Here is a 12,520-nt window from a genome sequence, read left to right on the forward strand (position 1 = left end):
TGGACTGCTGTGTAAAGCAGAAAGGCAAGATGTGATCATTCAGCCCCACCAGTGCTTTTCATCTGCCTCTGATTTTTGTAATGGGTGCAGCCACCCCCTCCTGTTTGCTGCCCTTGTGTATGGCTTAATATGGAAAACACAACAGGGGCTGCTGAGCTGTGTGTGCTACCATGTATGGGGAAAAGGACTTCCCCAAAGCAGAGGCATAAATTCTGCTTTCTACTTAAGAAAGAATAAAATGATAATATGAACCTCTGTCCTCTCCTTGTTTGGGTCAACAGTATAGGAATGCCCGGTTCTGAATAGGAGAAAATGTGCTTTTAGGAAGATAAGGAGAACAGCAGTTTACACTGATTTAGGTGAACAACAGCTTTTTCCAGACAGAAGACTCTGCAGCTGAAAAATCACATTGAAAGTATCAGAAAGGCACGAAAAAAATAATTAAAAATAAGGCAATACCTTTTAGGCCTCTATTTATTTTTCTAGTGCATCTCTCTATCTATGCATTTATCTAATAATATAAATTCCAGTTAAGTTTTTATATTTTAATATTGTTAATATAATAGTCAAAATATAATAGCCATAGTACAATACAATACAATGTAATTTAATGTAATATAGTGTATATATATCACATATAGTAATTACTCGTCTATAGTATGTGGTTTGTTATAACAATATATTACACATTAATATATGAATATACATATTATCAACCTATAGCTAATTAATTATATACATGCTGATGCTGCTGGAAAAAGATAATGCTGGCAAAACCCCACCGTAATAACATTGGAAGATAACTCAGAATTAGCACAAAATGTTTTTGCTAAGCTGTATTTAGAAACCTGGCATGACCAGGGCATATGTATTAAATCAGCAGGATGAGAATAACTGAAAGTGGGAAGACTGACCATGGTACTGCTTGGTGGAATTTCTCTGTGCACCCTTCCCCAATCCTAGGTGGGTGGGGACTCTGGATGGCTCAGTCAGAAGGATGGATCAGTGTGGATGGGCCAGCCTGCTGCTGCTATTTCCCAGTTTGCTTTTGAATTTTGAAATGTCCTGTGCTGTTATTAAATGCCCTGGTTATGAGGAAAAGCAGAGAAGGAAAGAGAACTCTTCCCTTGCAGTGATGTCCTCACCAAGGGAAGGGAGAATGAGCCCTCAGCCTGGCAGGGGCAGCTGCAGGTCCACACACACTGCTTGAGGGGCCAAGAAATGCAATATTATAAAAAGCTGAGGTATTTTCTTAAAGATAAGAAAATCATGTATTTTCACAGTTATGATCTTCTTGGAATTTTATTTTAGTAGTTTAAATAGCTTGATCTGAATTTTTATTCAAATATATATTCTGGTATATAAACCTGCCTGTCAAGCTGCACCCAAGGAGAAGGGTTTTGTATGAAGCTACCACATTAGAAACCTTCTTCCTTGGGGTAAAGGACTTAAAAAGTATCCATTCCCTTGTGTTTACACAACAGACCCTAACAGCTCCAAGGGGGACTTGAGAGGTGGTCAGGAGCGTGCTTTCTGCTGTAAAAGCTCCCTAAATATGTGTTTACCTAATTCAGGCTTTCAGCACCACTCAGGCGTTGCCTGTGACCAGCTCTGGGGCTCCAGGCCCTGCAGGGTGTCCCACAGTGGGTCCCTCCCCTCCTGATGGCTCTGCCTGGGTGCTGTCCCAGGAGCACCTGGTCTGGTGGAAGGTGCCCCTGACTGTGGCAGCAGGGTTGAAATGAGATGACTTTTAAGGTCCCTGCAAATCCAAACCATTTTATAATTCTGTGATTCTAATTCTATGGCTGTGCTGGACCTGGATATTGCAGCTCCCAAGTCCCTGCGGTGCCAGCAGTGGGTAGCTGCACCAGCCAAACAGGATTGGAGACTTTCCCACTTCCACATCTAACCTCACTAGAGATGGATCCTGAAGAATTTATGCTGGGAAGAATTTGTCCTCAACCTTCAGAAGGGGCTTTCTTTGGTGAATCCCAGCATTTTAAAGAACTGGAGTAATTTCCTATTCTGGGGTTGCTTTTCTCTCAGAAGTGTCCCAAGTAAGCCTTGATGGTTGGATTTGGACAGAAGCCATCAAATCAGAAATATAGTGATTTTTAGCCTGTTTGTGTGAGTGCAAAGGGTGCAACTGTCTGAGGTTAGGGGCAAATCCAGCTCCTTGGTCACACAGGGAAAGGTTTCTGTTCATGGTTCCTTAGAGTGGAAAAGGGTGGGCAGCACCTTGTGGGCCACTAGGGAAGATGCTGAACTGAGATGACAAACTTTGGTGAAGTGATGGTGAATGTCCACCTGTATCACATACAAATATAACACACATCCAGATCATACAGAAATTAATTTTCAACTAATTTCCAACATAGGTCCAGGCTTGTTCTGTGTAACTAAAATCCAAACTGAGTTAACACCTCACTACAGACTATAAAATAATCTCTGGTGTGACCTTTATTGAGGACGGTGTTCTCTGGGAAAAGATGTATTCAGCAGCCAAGTGGTTAAATCAAAATAACAAGGGCTATTTATCTAGTAGCTTTCCATGGCTATACTCAAGGGGGGCATATCTACCTATTTGTCAAGTCATTGACAATAGCCTATTTCTTTCTTCCTACCCATATGCTTTATTAAAGAAACACTTGACCTACCTGTCACATCAAACTGCTTCCTTTATCCAAAACAGAATAATATAGACATTTCCCTTAAGGGAATCCTGATGCAAATATATAAGGACAGGTTGCCAATTTGTTGAGCGTATTAGGGTACAGAAAACTGTCAAGGGAAACAGCTGTAATACAGAATGTTCTAACAAGCTCATTTTTCTTTTTTTTTCTGTGGTACTTTTGGTCTCCCTTTAGTTTATATTATACGATTTGTATGTTACAATTTTTATGGACAGCTGTCAACTGCAACTCGTCTTTTTCATTTAAAAAAAAAAAAAGGAAACCTTCAGATTCCTGGCCAAGGCTCAGATCTATTGTTTGGTCTTTCACAATAACTCTCACAAAACCTTCAACTGCATATAGCTGAGAAGAAAGTTATGGGATAGAGGATGGGAAAAACAGGAAAGCTGTTTAAGGACAGAGAAGGTTCTGACTGTGATTTGAAAGGTATGGATTTGCATGTGAAGCCACTTAAACACACGATGACACTTCCCATTCTCACCTGTCTGTTCCTGTGCTGCAGAAGGGACTCTGTCTTGCCCTGGATGAGTGTTTTGGTTTCAAATATGAAGTGATGGAGAAAGGTTCAAATGTGGCTTTTTGCGCAAGCAAGCTTTGCTGTAGCTGAGGACTGGGAATGAGAGCCAAACTGCAGGAATTCAGGCTTCCCAGTGGCATGGTGATTAAACCAGAGCCACTCGGTCCCTAGCACTGGTTTTGGTTCACAGGTCTAAACATTCCTGGCTTTCCAGCAAGGCGGTTTGGTGATGTTGTAGTTTCCGAGTGAAATCCATAATTTTCAGCAGCTTGAATCTCCTGAGACCAGAAAAGATTAAGAGTCAAATCCATATAATTAGAGGTCTATATTGACTAGTGGACAAGGCACAGGCTGTGCTACAGGAACAAAGTACATTAAAGACCTGTTCCACTTTGACTGCAGTTCCACTGAAATCAGGGGGGTTACCCCAGAGTAAATTAGTCAATTTATGCTTGTTTGCATAAAGGAAGACACAGATCATCAGCTGAATGAACAAAAGTTCAGGCAGTGCAAGTCAGGGCAAGAGGGGAGGGAATTACCCATGTCTGGGCCGAGGTCACAGCTCAGGCTGGTCCGGCTGCTGTGCCAGAGCACCGCGCCTGCCGTGTGCCCCCAACCACTGACCTGTGATGAGAGGCCACCACGGCCTTTGGCATCTCTAATGAAAGTCAGATCACCCAAAGAAAATGTCTCTAAAGGGTCGTACAAATATTTGTGTAGAGAAGAAAAGCAGTGCTGGCATCACCGCGTGAAAGGCTGTGCAGCAGTGATCTGGTATTTCCCCTTGGTCTGAACTTCTGCCCTGTTCCTGCTCCCTGTGTCCTCACAACTGCCTTGGGCTCAGCTTCTCAGTGGTGTGAAGAAGTGATTCCTTATCCTATCTTTTAATGTGAGAGCACCCAGGTGAAGATCAAGAGCAGTAGGTGGCATCCTGGTCCTGCTGAAATCCTGTGGAGTTGTCTCATGACTCTTTTCAGGGTCAGGAGCTCACAGAGATGTTAAATATTGGCACCGTGGCAGGAGGAAGCTCTGGTGGTCTGGTGTTGCTGCCCTGGGCTGAGCTGAGAGTGGCTTTAGGGAACATTCTGTTGGCACGTGGCTTATGAAGAGATGAAGTGTGTGATTGTAGAGTACATGTAGGGATGAGGAGAAGAAGATCTGAAAGCATATCTGTAGCACAGACTCTACATTTAGAAAAGGACTGGATAGTTTGAAGTCATTAATAAATAGACTTTCCATAGGAGATTATCCTGACCATTTCCTTAGAATACTGTGGAAAACAAGGGACAGGGACCATCAGACATCACTTTTTTGCTCTGGCATTGTAAATACACCAGTGTTTGCTCACCAGCTGACTTTTTTCTGAAAGAAGTGAAAACATTGCCTCATTTTTTGTACAAATTTTGAATCTCCAGTGCATTTTCTGGGGCCAAACTGTAGCTCATACCCAGAGAGTGTATAATTTATCATCCCATTTATTACTGGGACTAGAGCAGAGCCAACAGCTTCTCCTCTTTCACTCCCACTGACACACTTGATGACACTTAATGATCTCTTGTCTAAATAGCAATGCACTCGAAAACAGACTTTATTACCCAGGGGATGGTGTGGAAGTGCATGTGTTACTGGCCATGGGGTATTTGTAAATCCAAACCCCTCAGTGCAGCCTGGAGTCTGCAGAGCTCTGGGTTACACCATATCCCAAACTGGGGAGGCAGCAGGACAAGTTGGGGCAGCCCGAGTGAGGACAGCAGCCTGCAGCACAGCCTCCTGGATACCAGCATCACCAGCAGCAATTAGCATTGATTAAATGCTGTCCCAGGAGCTGATTGCCTGAGTCATGTGAGACACCCAGTGGGCCAGATCCCCTGGAACAAACCCACGCCAGGTTCCAGTGAGGATCTGAGTCACGGGTCCTGGGGAGTAACTTAATTAGAATTCGACAACTGTTTCCTGGGGGGAAGTTTGAAAAACAAGTATGTCTCAATCTTTGCTTTGGAAAAGACACATTTTGCCAACAGAAAGGATTTTTAATGGGTTTTTTTTTTGGTTTTTTTTTTTTTTTTTCAAAGGGCATCCAGGTATGAATCCTGAAAAGTTCTGGCAACACTGGTGTAAAGAGATTGATTCAGGGATTTTGTATTATGGAGAGAAGGAGTTCAAATATTGCAGCATCCTCAGCAAAATCCCACCAGATGCTGCTATATTGCAAAGCAGCTCATTTGGTTTTAATTCATCCTGTACCATGAGGTTACAGCCTGTTATAGTTGCTGCTTGCTTTTTAGCTGCTTTCTGTTACTTTTTTCTTCTTTCCTTTTTTGCCTTTTTTTTTTCCTTTTTCCCCAGAGCTTGTGAATTGCAAGGTCAAGCTAAAGTCAAACTTCACCACTTCAGTGATGAAATGCAAGCAGATGTGGCTGTTCCATGTGACACTGTGCCTGCCTTGCTGCACTGGGCTCTGTGGTGGTGTCTGCACCCCGGACCACGTCCTCTCCCCCAAAGCTCAGCAGTGCCAGTTCTCCTGTTTGGATTCCAAACTTGGTGCCCTCCTGGCTATGTCTCATCCCAGGGAAATTGCTTTAAACCTCAGCACCTACATTCCCACATCTGCTGTTTGCTTGGCCTTAGGAATGACTGTGGGCAGGTGACTGATGGGTGGTGATGGTGTTTTCCTTCATAACACTTCAGAGTCTGATTTCCTCAAAGACGTCAGGCTTTGCCACTGAGTTTCCTCTGGCCCCACCACTTTCTGCAGGTCTATTCATTTGCTCTCTGCATCTCTCAATGGTTTGCAAATGATAGTGCCAAACATCCAAGATCTGCTCCTGAGCTGAGTTGGTCTTTAGGTAGCAAAATAAAAGCACAGCCCACCTACAGAGGGCAAGGTGTGTTTGGCAGAGAGGGTTCCCCTAGCTCAGCTCCTCCTGGATCTGGGGCACTCAGTGCTTTTTATTCATAGGTTTGAAAAAGCTCATGAAGGTATTCTGCATGAGACTGGTAAAGAGGGGAATATTTCTGGATTATGTTCAGGACCTCACGGTGTGCAGTGAAGCTGGAGTAATTTGAGATATTGTTTTTGGTTGTCTTGCTGAAGTTATTCACTATCCAGGCAGAAAACATACATGAAGTTGTTCTCTTGTATGGTGATGGTGAGGAATACAGGGTTAGCAGCATCATGAGAATTAATGAATTTTTAAAGAAAATTGAGGTTAAGTCCTGGAAATTTTTCATCTCCTGGTTTGTGTATACATTTTGCCTGCTCTCAGAGTGGGATGTAAAGCTTCATATCAATGAAAACTACCTAAGTGAGGCAGTGCAGTGTATTCCTCCCTCAGAAAAAAATCCCAACCAGGCAATATTTTTCTACCCATTTATCAGCCCTGCATCTTTCTAGGTCCAGAAGAAATTTTTATTACGATGTCAGTTAAAAGATTTATTCCCAGAAAAATGCCAGGCCAAATATCCTTCTGCAAATCTGAAGTAATCTCTAAGTAAAATAGAAAAGGGGGTGGCAGCTTGAGCCCTCTGGTCAGCAGGGAAGCCAGCCTGCTTCCCTCCCTGCATCACTCTCCTGCTGCTGCTCCCCAAGTCCCTTCCTTGACGTTGTTTTGTTCCTATTGGGATTACCTGAGCACCTCAGTGCTCTCAGAGGAAGGACTGGGAAAGTCTGAGGGATGTCCCTGCACACAGGGAAGGAAGGATGGGGGTCCCACACCTCAGGAACATTTCCTTGCTGAGATACAGGGAGCTGGAGCTGATTCTAGACATGTGTTTGTAATTTCATGTTTGGTCTGTGTTGGTTCTGAGAGTTGGTGCATTTTTTGATTTGCCTGCTGAAAGGGTTTCACACTTTTGGATACCGGAGTTTGATTAGTTTTGATGATAACCACAGTAGTACAATTCTGACTTCCAGATTGCTTTCCAGTGTGACACTAAGCAGCCACCCATCTCCAAGGCTGAAGAAATTCACATGTGCATTTGATTTTTTTTTTTTATGAAGATAGAAAGAGTGTAATATACTTACCACGACCAAAAAATAAGAAAAAAACCCACATTTCTCACCCCAATCAGACTTCTCACCCCTTATTTTATGGTGATGTCTGTGTGACCTTTTCCAGTAAAAAGGATGTGATCTATCACAGAATGTCTCCCACTCCTTTTTTTATCATCTCCACTAGTTATCTGCCTGAGCAATTCTTACAAACTTTGCTCAATGAAGAGCTGCATTTGTCACACAACGATTTAAGAGAGTTACTGAACTTTGGAAGGAAAATTAGTGGGAATTCTAGCCTAGAGACAACATAATATGAACATGACAGAAAAAAAGCAGGCTAGCATTTCTATCACCCTTTTCCCTGCCTACTAATGGTTTTGATTCTCATTATTTCTCAAATGCCAAGAGTAAAAACCCTCCAGGGTACCAATTAGCTGTGCCCAGTCTGGATACGACTGCTCTCATCCAGGACATATTCTGAGATGCTGAAGCTCTCTTTGGGAAAAGGCAATTTGTGTGCAGCTATGTTTGGTAATTTTCAAGGACTTAATCTGGTTGGGAAATAGAGATGGACTCACACTTAATTTAATTTAAACCAAAGCTTTTTATTAATTGAGTTTCAGTAAAACCGATTACCATAAATGGGAACCTGGGATCTGTGTTTGCAGATTATTTTTGTCTGCCTCATTTATATTTTATTAGAGGTTATATCTTCTTGAAAAAAGACACTTAGAATTTATTTCAGAATGAGCTTTTGGTCTTCTCTGCAACCCTTTTCACCTGCTTTTGCATTATTTTAAATTTTGATAGTTGAACAATGACATTGACAGCATTTCTGGCAGCGTGCAACTGTATTTTACATTTCTGTTCCTTAACCATACTGCATACTTAAAGCACAGTTTTAATTAAAAAAGAAAACAAAGGTAATTCAATGGCTAAGGTAAGAACATTTTGGGTTACAGCTGAGGGCTGGCTCTGGTCAGGATGCTGGGGTGCCTGGGATGCCCCATGGTTATGGGCACTGATAGAGGTACAGGACTGCTGGCAGCACCCAGCCTTGCCCCAGCACTGATTGCTGCTGCAGCCCTCTCCCGGGGTGGTGCTCTCTGTGCTTTGCAGATTAGGAAGCAGATCTGCTAAGACCAATGCTTTACTCACATGAATAGCTCCATTGAGTCCTACATGGCTATTAAGTGACTTAAGTTCAACAATATATTAAATCTTTGCAGGGCCTAAGGCAACTTGTAGGAGGTTATTTAAAAAGTCTGCCCTAGCCTTTTCCTGCAGCCACAAAACCAACCTTGTCAGACCCTGCCCCTTTCCCATTCCTAATTTTGTGGCTTGTGCATTATTTTGCCCCATTTCTCTTGCAGACATGGCACTTCACGTGAGCATCCTGCCTCTCTCTGTCACTCCCTGCCTGCCCTAACACTGACCCCCTTCCTCAGCCCTTTGCATCTCTCCAACTCAGCTGCACTCCCCTGGATTTCATTCTTCAGACCTTTAATGGGAACAAACAAAAATAACATCAGAGGAGCAGTTTCCACTGTCCCTCGGCAGCCAAAGTATCCCTGGGTTTAATAACATTGCAATACTGGCAAAAGCAATAGAGGGAGCTGCTCCTGGTGCCTGGGGTCCAGCAGAGTACCATGAGCTGTCCTTGCTTAATCCCCAGTGAGATCTCCCCCACAGACTCATTATTTAGGATTTCTTGAAATGGACAAAAAATGAAAATAAAAAGGGAAAAAATGCCACTATGCTGAATAAGATTTCTTTTGGATCAATATTTAGCGTGCTGGAAAAATTAAGAGAGAAAGATATTTGTAAAATTCCATAATATTTTCTTAGCCTCAGAGTAAATATTAGTAGAGAAGGCAATTATTGTGCATAAGAATTTTCTGTTGTGTCTCTTTTGTTTCTTTAATTTAAATGATTGCTTTTTTGGCCCATCCCTGAATAACTAAGTAGAGGTGATTAAAAACCTTCAAGTCCTTCAGATTTATTGTCCTGTAACTATTTTTGAAAGCAGATTTAGTATCAGTATGCTATTTATATTCTCTGAGAGCTAACATTTCAGATACTATACCAATATATCAATGCCTGATGCAAAGCAGATTGCACTGAAGATGAAGAAATGTATACAAGTAGAAAACTGCTTATGTTTAATAAAGAACCAAGATATAAACATATTTTAATACAATGGACTTTGAAAGCGACGAGTTCCTACTGTTTTACTCCATCCACCTCCCTGATGTTTCTCTCCTACATCCCATGTGCAGCATGGAGGAGCACTGACACAAAGCTCAGCTGCACCCCTGGGGTCAGCAAATACAGCATTGATATTTTCCCAAGAGATGTGTCAGGTCAGCTTCTTCTGTGCACACTGGGCTTATTTTTATCCCAAAATGCATTTTCCCTTCCCTGCTCCAGCTGCCTGTCCCAGGGCTGTCTGCTGCCCTTGTACTGTTCCTGCTCTCCCCTAAGCTCTCCTCTCCATGCTCCAGCATCTCCTGCTTGTTCTGGGACTCCTCCAGGGGATGCCACAGGTTGCCAAAATGCCCTCCTTGAGCTCTCCTTGTCAGGCCACTTGCTGAAGCATCGTTGTGGTCACCCTTTGCAGTGCCAGGCTCTGGTGGGTGGGGAGAGGAGGGATGGCTGTGAGCAGTCCTGGTCCCAGAGCCCAGAAATGCTCTGAGGCTGAAGGGAAGAGCTGGCAGGTAGCAAAGACATGTCATGGAAGAGCAAAGGGCCACAGTCAGCTGCTCAGCATCGAGGTGTTCCTAACCCCAGGCTCATTTTGGGCTCTGATGGTACTGGTCACCTCTATGGTAGAGAAGAGTAAATGTTCCATTTTGTACAAATATATGATTCTCCTTTGTCTGGTCAAAAGCCAATTGCTGTAGGGGTTTAAGGCCACCAGCCTGGTCATGCTCCTTCTGGATGTCCCCAGTATCACACTTCATGCCTGTGCTGACACTGGAGGCTGGGACCAGGCTAAAAACCTCTTTTACACCTCACTGCCATGCTCCTGCTACCCCTGCACTCTTGTGTCATACTTGACCTTCTCTATCTGAGATAACCAAAGGTGCAGAAACATTCTGGTGTCTCTGCTAAAACCTCCCACACTCAGCCCGAGGCAAGGGCCAGGAACTGTGGAGCTGAGCCCAGCTGAGCTTAGCTGAGCCAGGCTGGGGCTGGGCAGCCCAGCAGCTGGCTGCAGCTGGATCCACCCTGTGCAGCCTTCACTGCCGAGCTTGGGACACGCTTGATCTCAGCCCTGTCCTCACCCCACTGTCAGGAAAGTGCACACGCTCCTCCCCTCCCTCTCTGCCTTTGATGGTTCTTTCATATTTTGCTACCTGCAGCAGGCTCCTGCTCTTCCCAGAAACCTTCTCCCTCTATCAGCTGCCCCCTCCAAACACGTTTAACAACAGCACTGCCCTGTGACCCCGGGAAGATTTCACAACTCCCTCTCCTTTGGGCACAAATACTCTGCATCAAATCCATCCCTATTTCTCACATCTCTCCATTCTGTGTGGCCGAGCAGTGAATCAGCCACCACTGCCCCATCTCTGCCCCCACCACTGCCCCATCTCTGCATCCCCTCTGCCATGAGTGCCCTGGCCCAGGTGTCCCCTTCTTGTCCCCAACACCCATTCTGTGCCCCGAAGAGCAGTGGGGATTTGCAGAGCCTCTCTCACCACCCACCCAAAGCAAGCCCTTTCTGCAAGCCCTTTTGTCTCACTGCTGACTGGAGGGGACAGGCACAAATGTCCCAAGCCCACACTGGCAGTGCCACCTCTCCCAGGACAGGGGGCTTCCCGTAGGGAACGCTGGTGTGGGTGCTGCTGGGATCTGCTGTCACTCTGCATCTCCTCCAGCAAGGATATTATTCATTCGAGGAGTTCATATTCCAGCCGGTTTGCAGTGGTGCTTCCCTTCGTGCCACCTGGTGGACAAAGGGGACATTTTCCAACTTTTTATTTCACCGAAGAAAGAGAGAGCATCTGGGAATATTAATTTTTAATTGAGGAATTTGGTTGAGCATCACCCGATTTAAATTTCGTATGATGAGAAACACAATCCTGAGACATCCTGGGGTAAGCCCCAGACCACCCCAGCAGTAACCATCTATTTCTTACCCGAGCTAAGGTTTATGCATAATAATTTGTTTTAGCTGTAATTGTAGCTGTTCAGCAAAACTCAATTCCTACAATGACCTTAACAAGCAAATAACTTTTCGTCTTCCTGTGCTGCCAATGAATTCATGCTTTTAGTTAGGCTTGAGCAAATGTTTTCTGATTTTTTAACAAATGTGCAGTTTGAATCCCTCCTGTGGCCAATCCCAGGCAGGCTGCGACAGACGGAAGCACTGCTAAAAAGCCCGTGGAAATAGAAAAATAAAGTAAATAACAGTGAATATTCCTGGCAAGTGTTTCTTTTTCTCAATTTATGAAGACAAACATTGCAGGAGTAACTTGGTTCTGAGAGATATTTTTGTCCAAGGATTAGAAGTAAATCCCTGAATTGAGGTGCTTAATGAAATGAACCAAAATGGCTTTTGCTCTCAAATCCCTGCAAGAAGTGTCCAAACTGAGCTGTGAAATAGCTTCAAATCATGATTAAATAGGGAGAAAACTGCAATGTGCCCAGAGCACATTTCAGAATAGCACAAGATGCTGATAGACGGGAAAGAAATTAATTGCTCAGAGTTTTCTCCCACTATTAACAGTTCAACACCCCTCCGCTTTAATCCTCTGAGGAAAACCCTGCCTTTAGTGAGGTCCATGGAAATTTTAGCAGTGATTTGACTTGGGCCAGGATTTTGTCCTAAATCTTTTCATAAACTCAACAAAATGACAATACAAAAATATACATCATGGACAAAAATCCTGTCTGGCAGCTGTTGGTAGCTAATTCCAGGGATAACATGGGTCAGTGTGAAGCCACACTACAGAAATGGAGAATTTCTTTGTGAAAATACCCTGAAACCTCTGCAGGCAGAGTGAAGATACAATTTGGCTATAGCCCTCTAACTGATACCCAGATTGCTGCAAAACCACTACCACAAAATCCCTGTGCCTACAATTAGCTTGGACTGTGATTTTATGTCTCACTTGAAAGACGAGGTGTCCATAACATCCCATGGAATCTTCTGGGGCAGTAATACGTCTGTCTTCCTCAGGACATTCAGCTCAGCCACCCAAAGCCCTGGCTTTGTTTTTCTGAAACAAAGGGAAAAATGAGCAAAAATTTAAAATATTTTTACTTTGGATTGAGAAAAAAATTTATGTTTTACTTGGAAAAGAATTTGTT

This window comes from Molothrus ater, chromosome 15, assembly GCF_012460135.2.
Source record: "Molothrus ater isolate BHLD 08-10-18 breed brown headed cowbird chromosome 15, BPBGC_Mater_1.1, whole genome shotgun sequence".
Lineage (NCBI taxonomy): Eukaryota > Metazoa > Chordata > Aves > Passeriformes > Icteridae > Molothrus > Molothrus ater.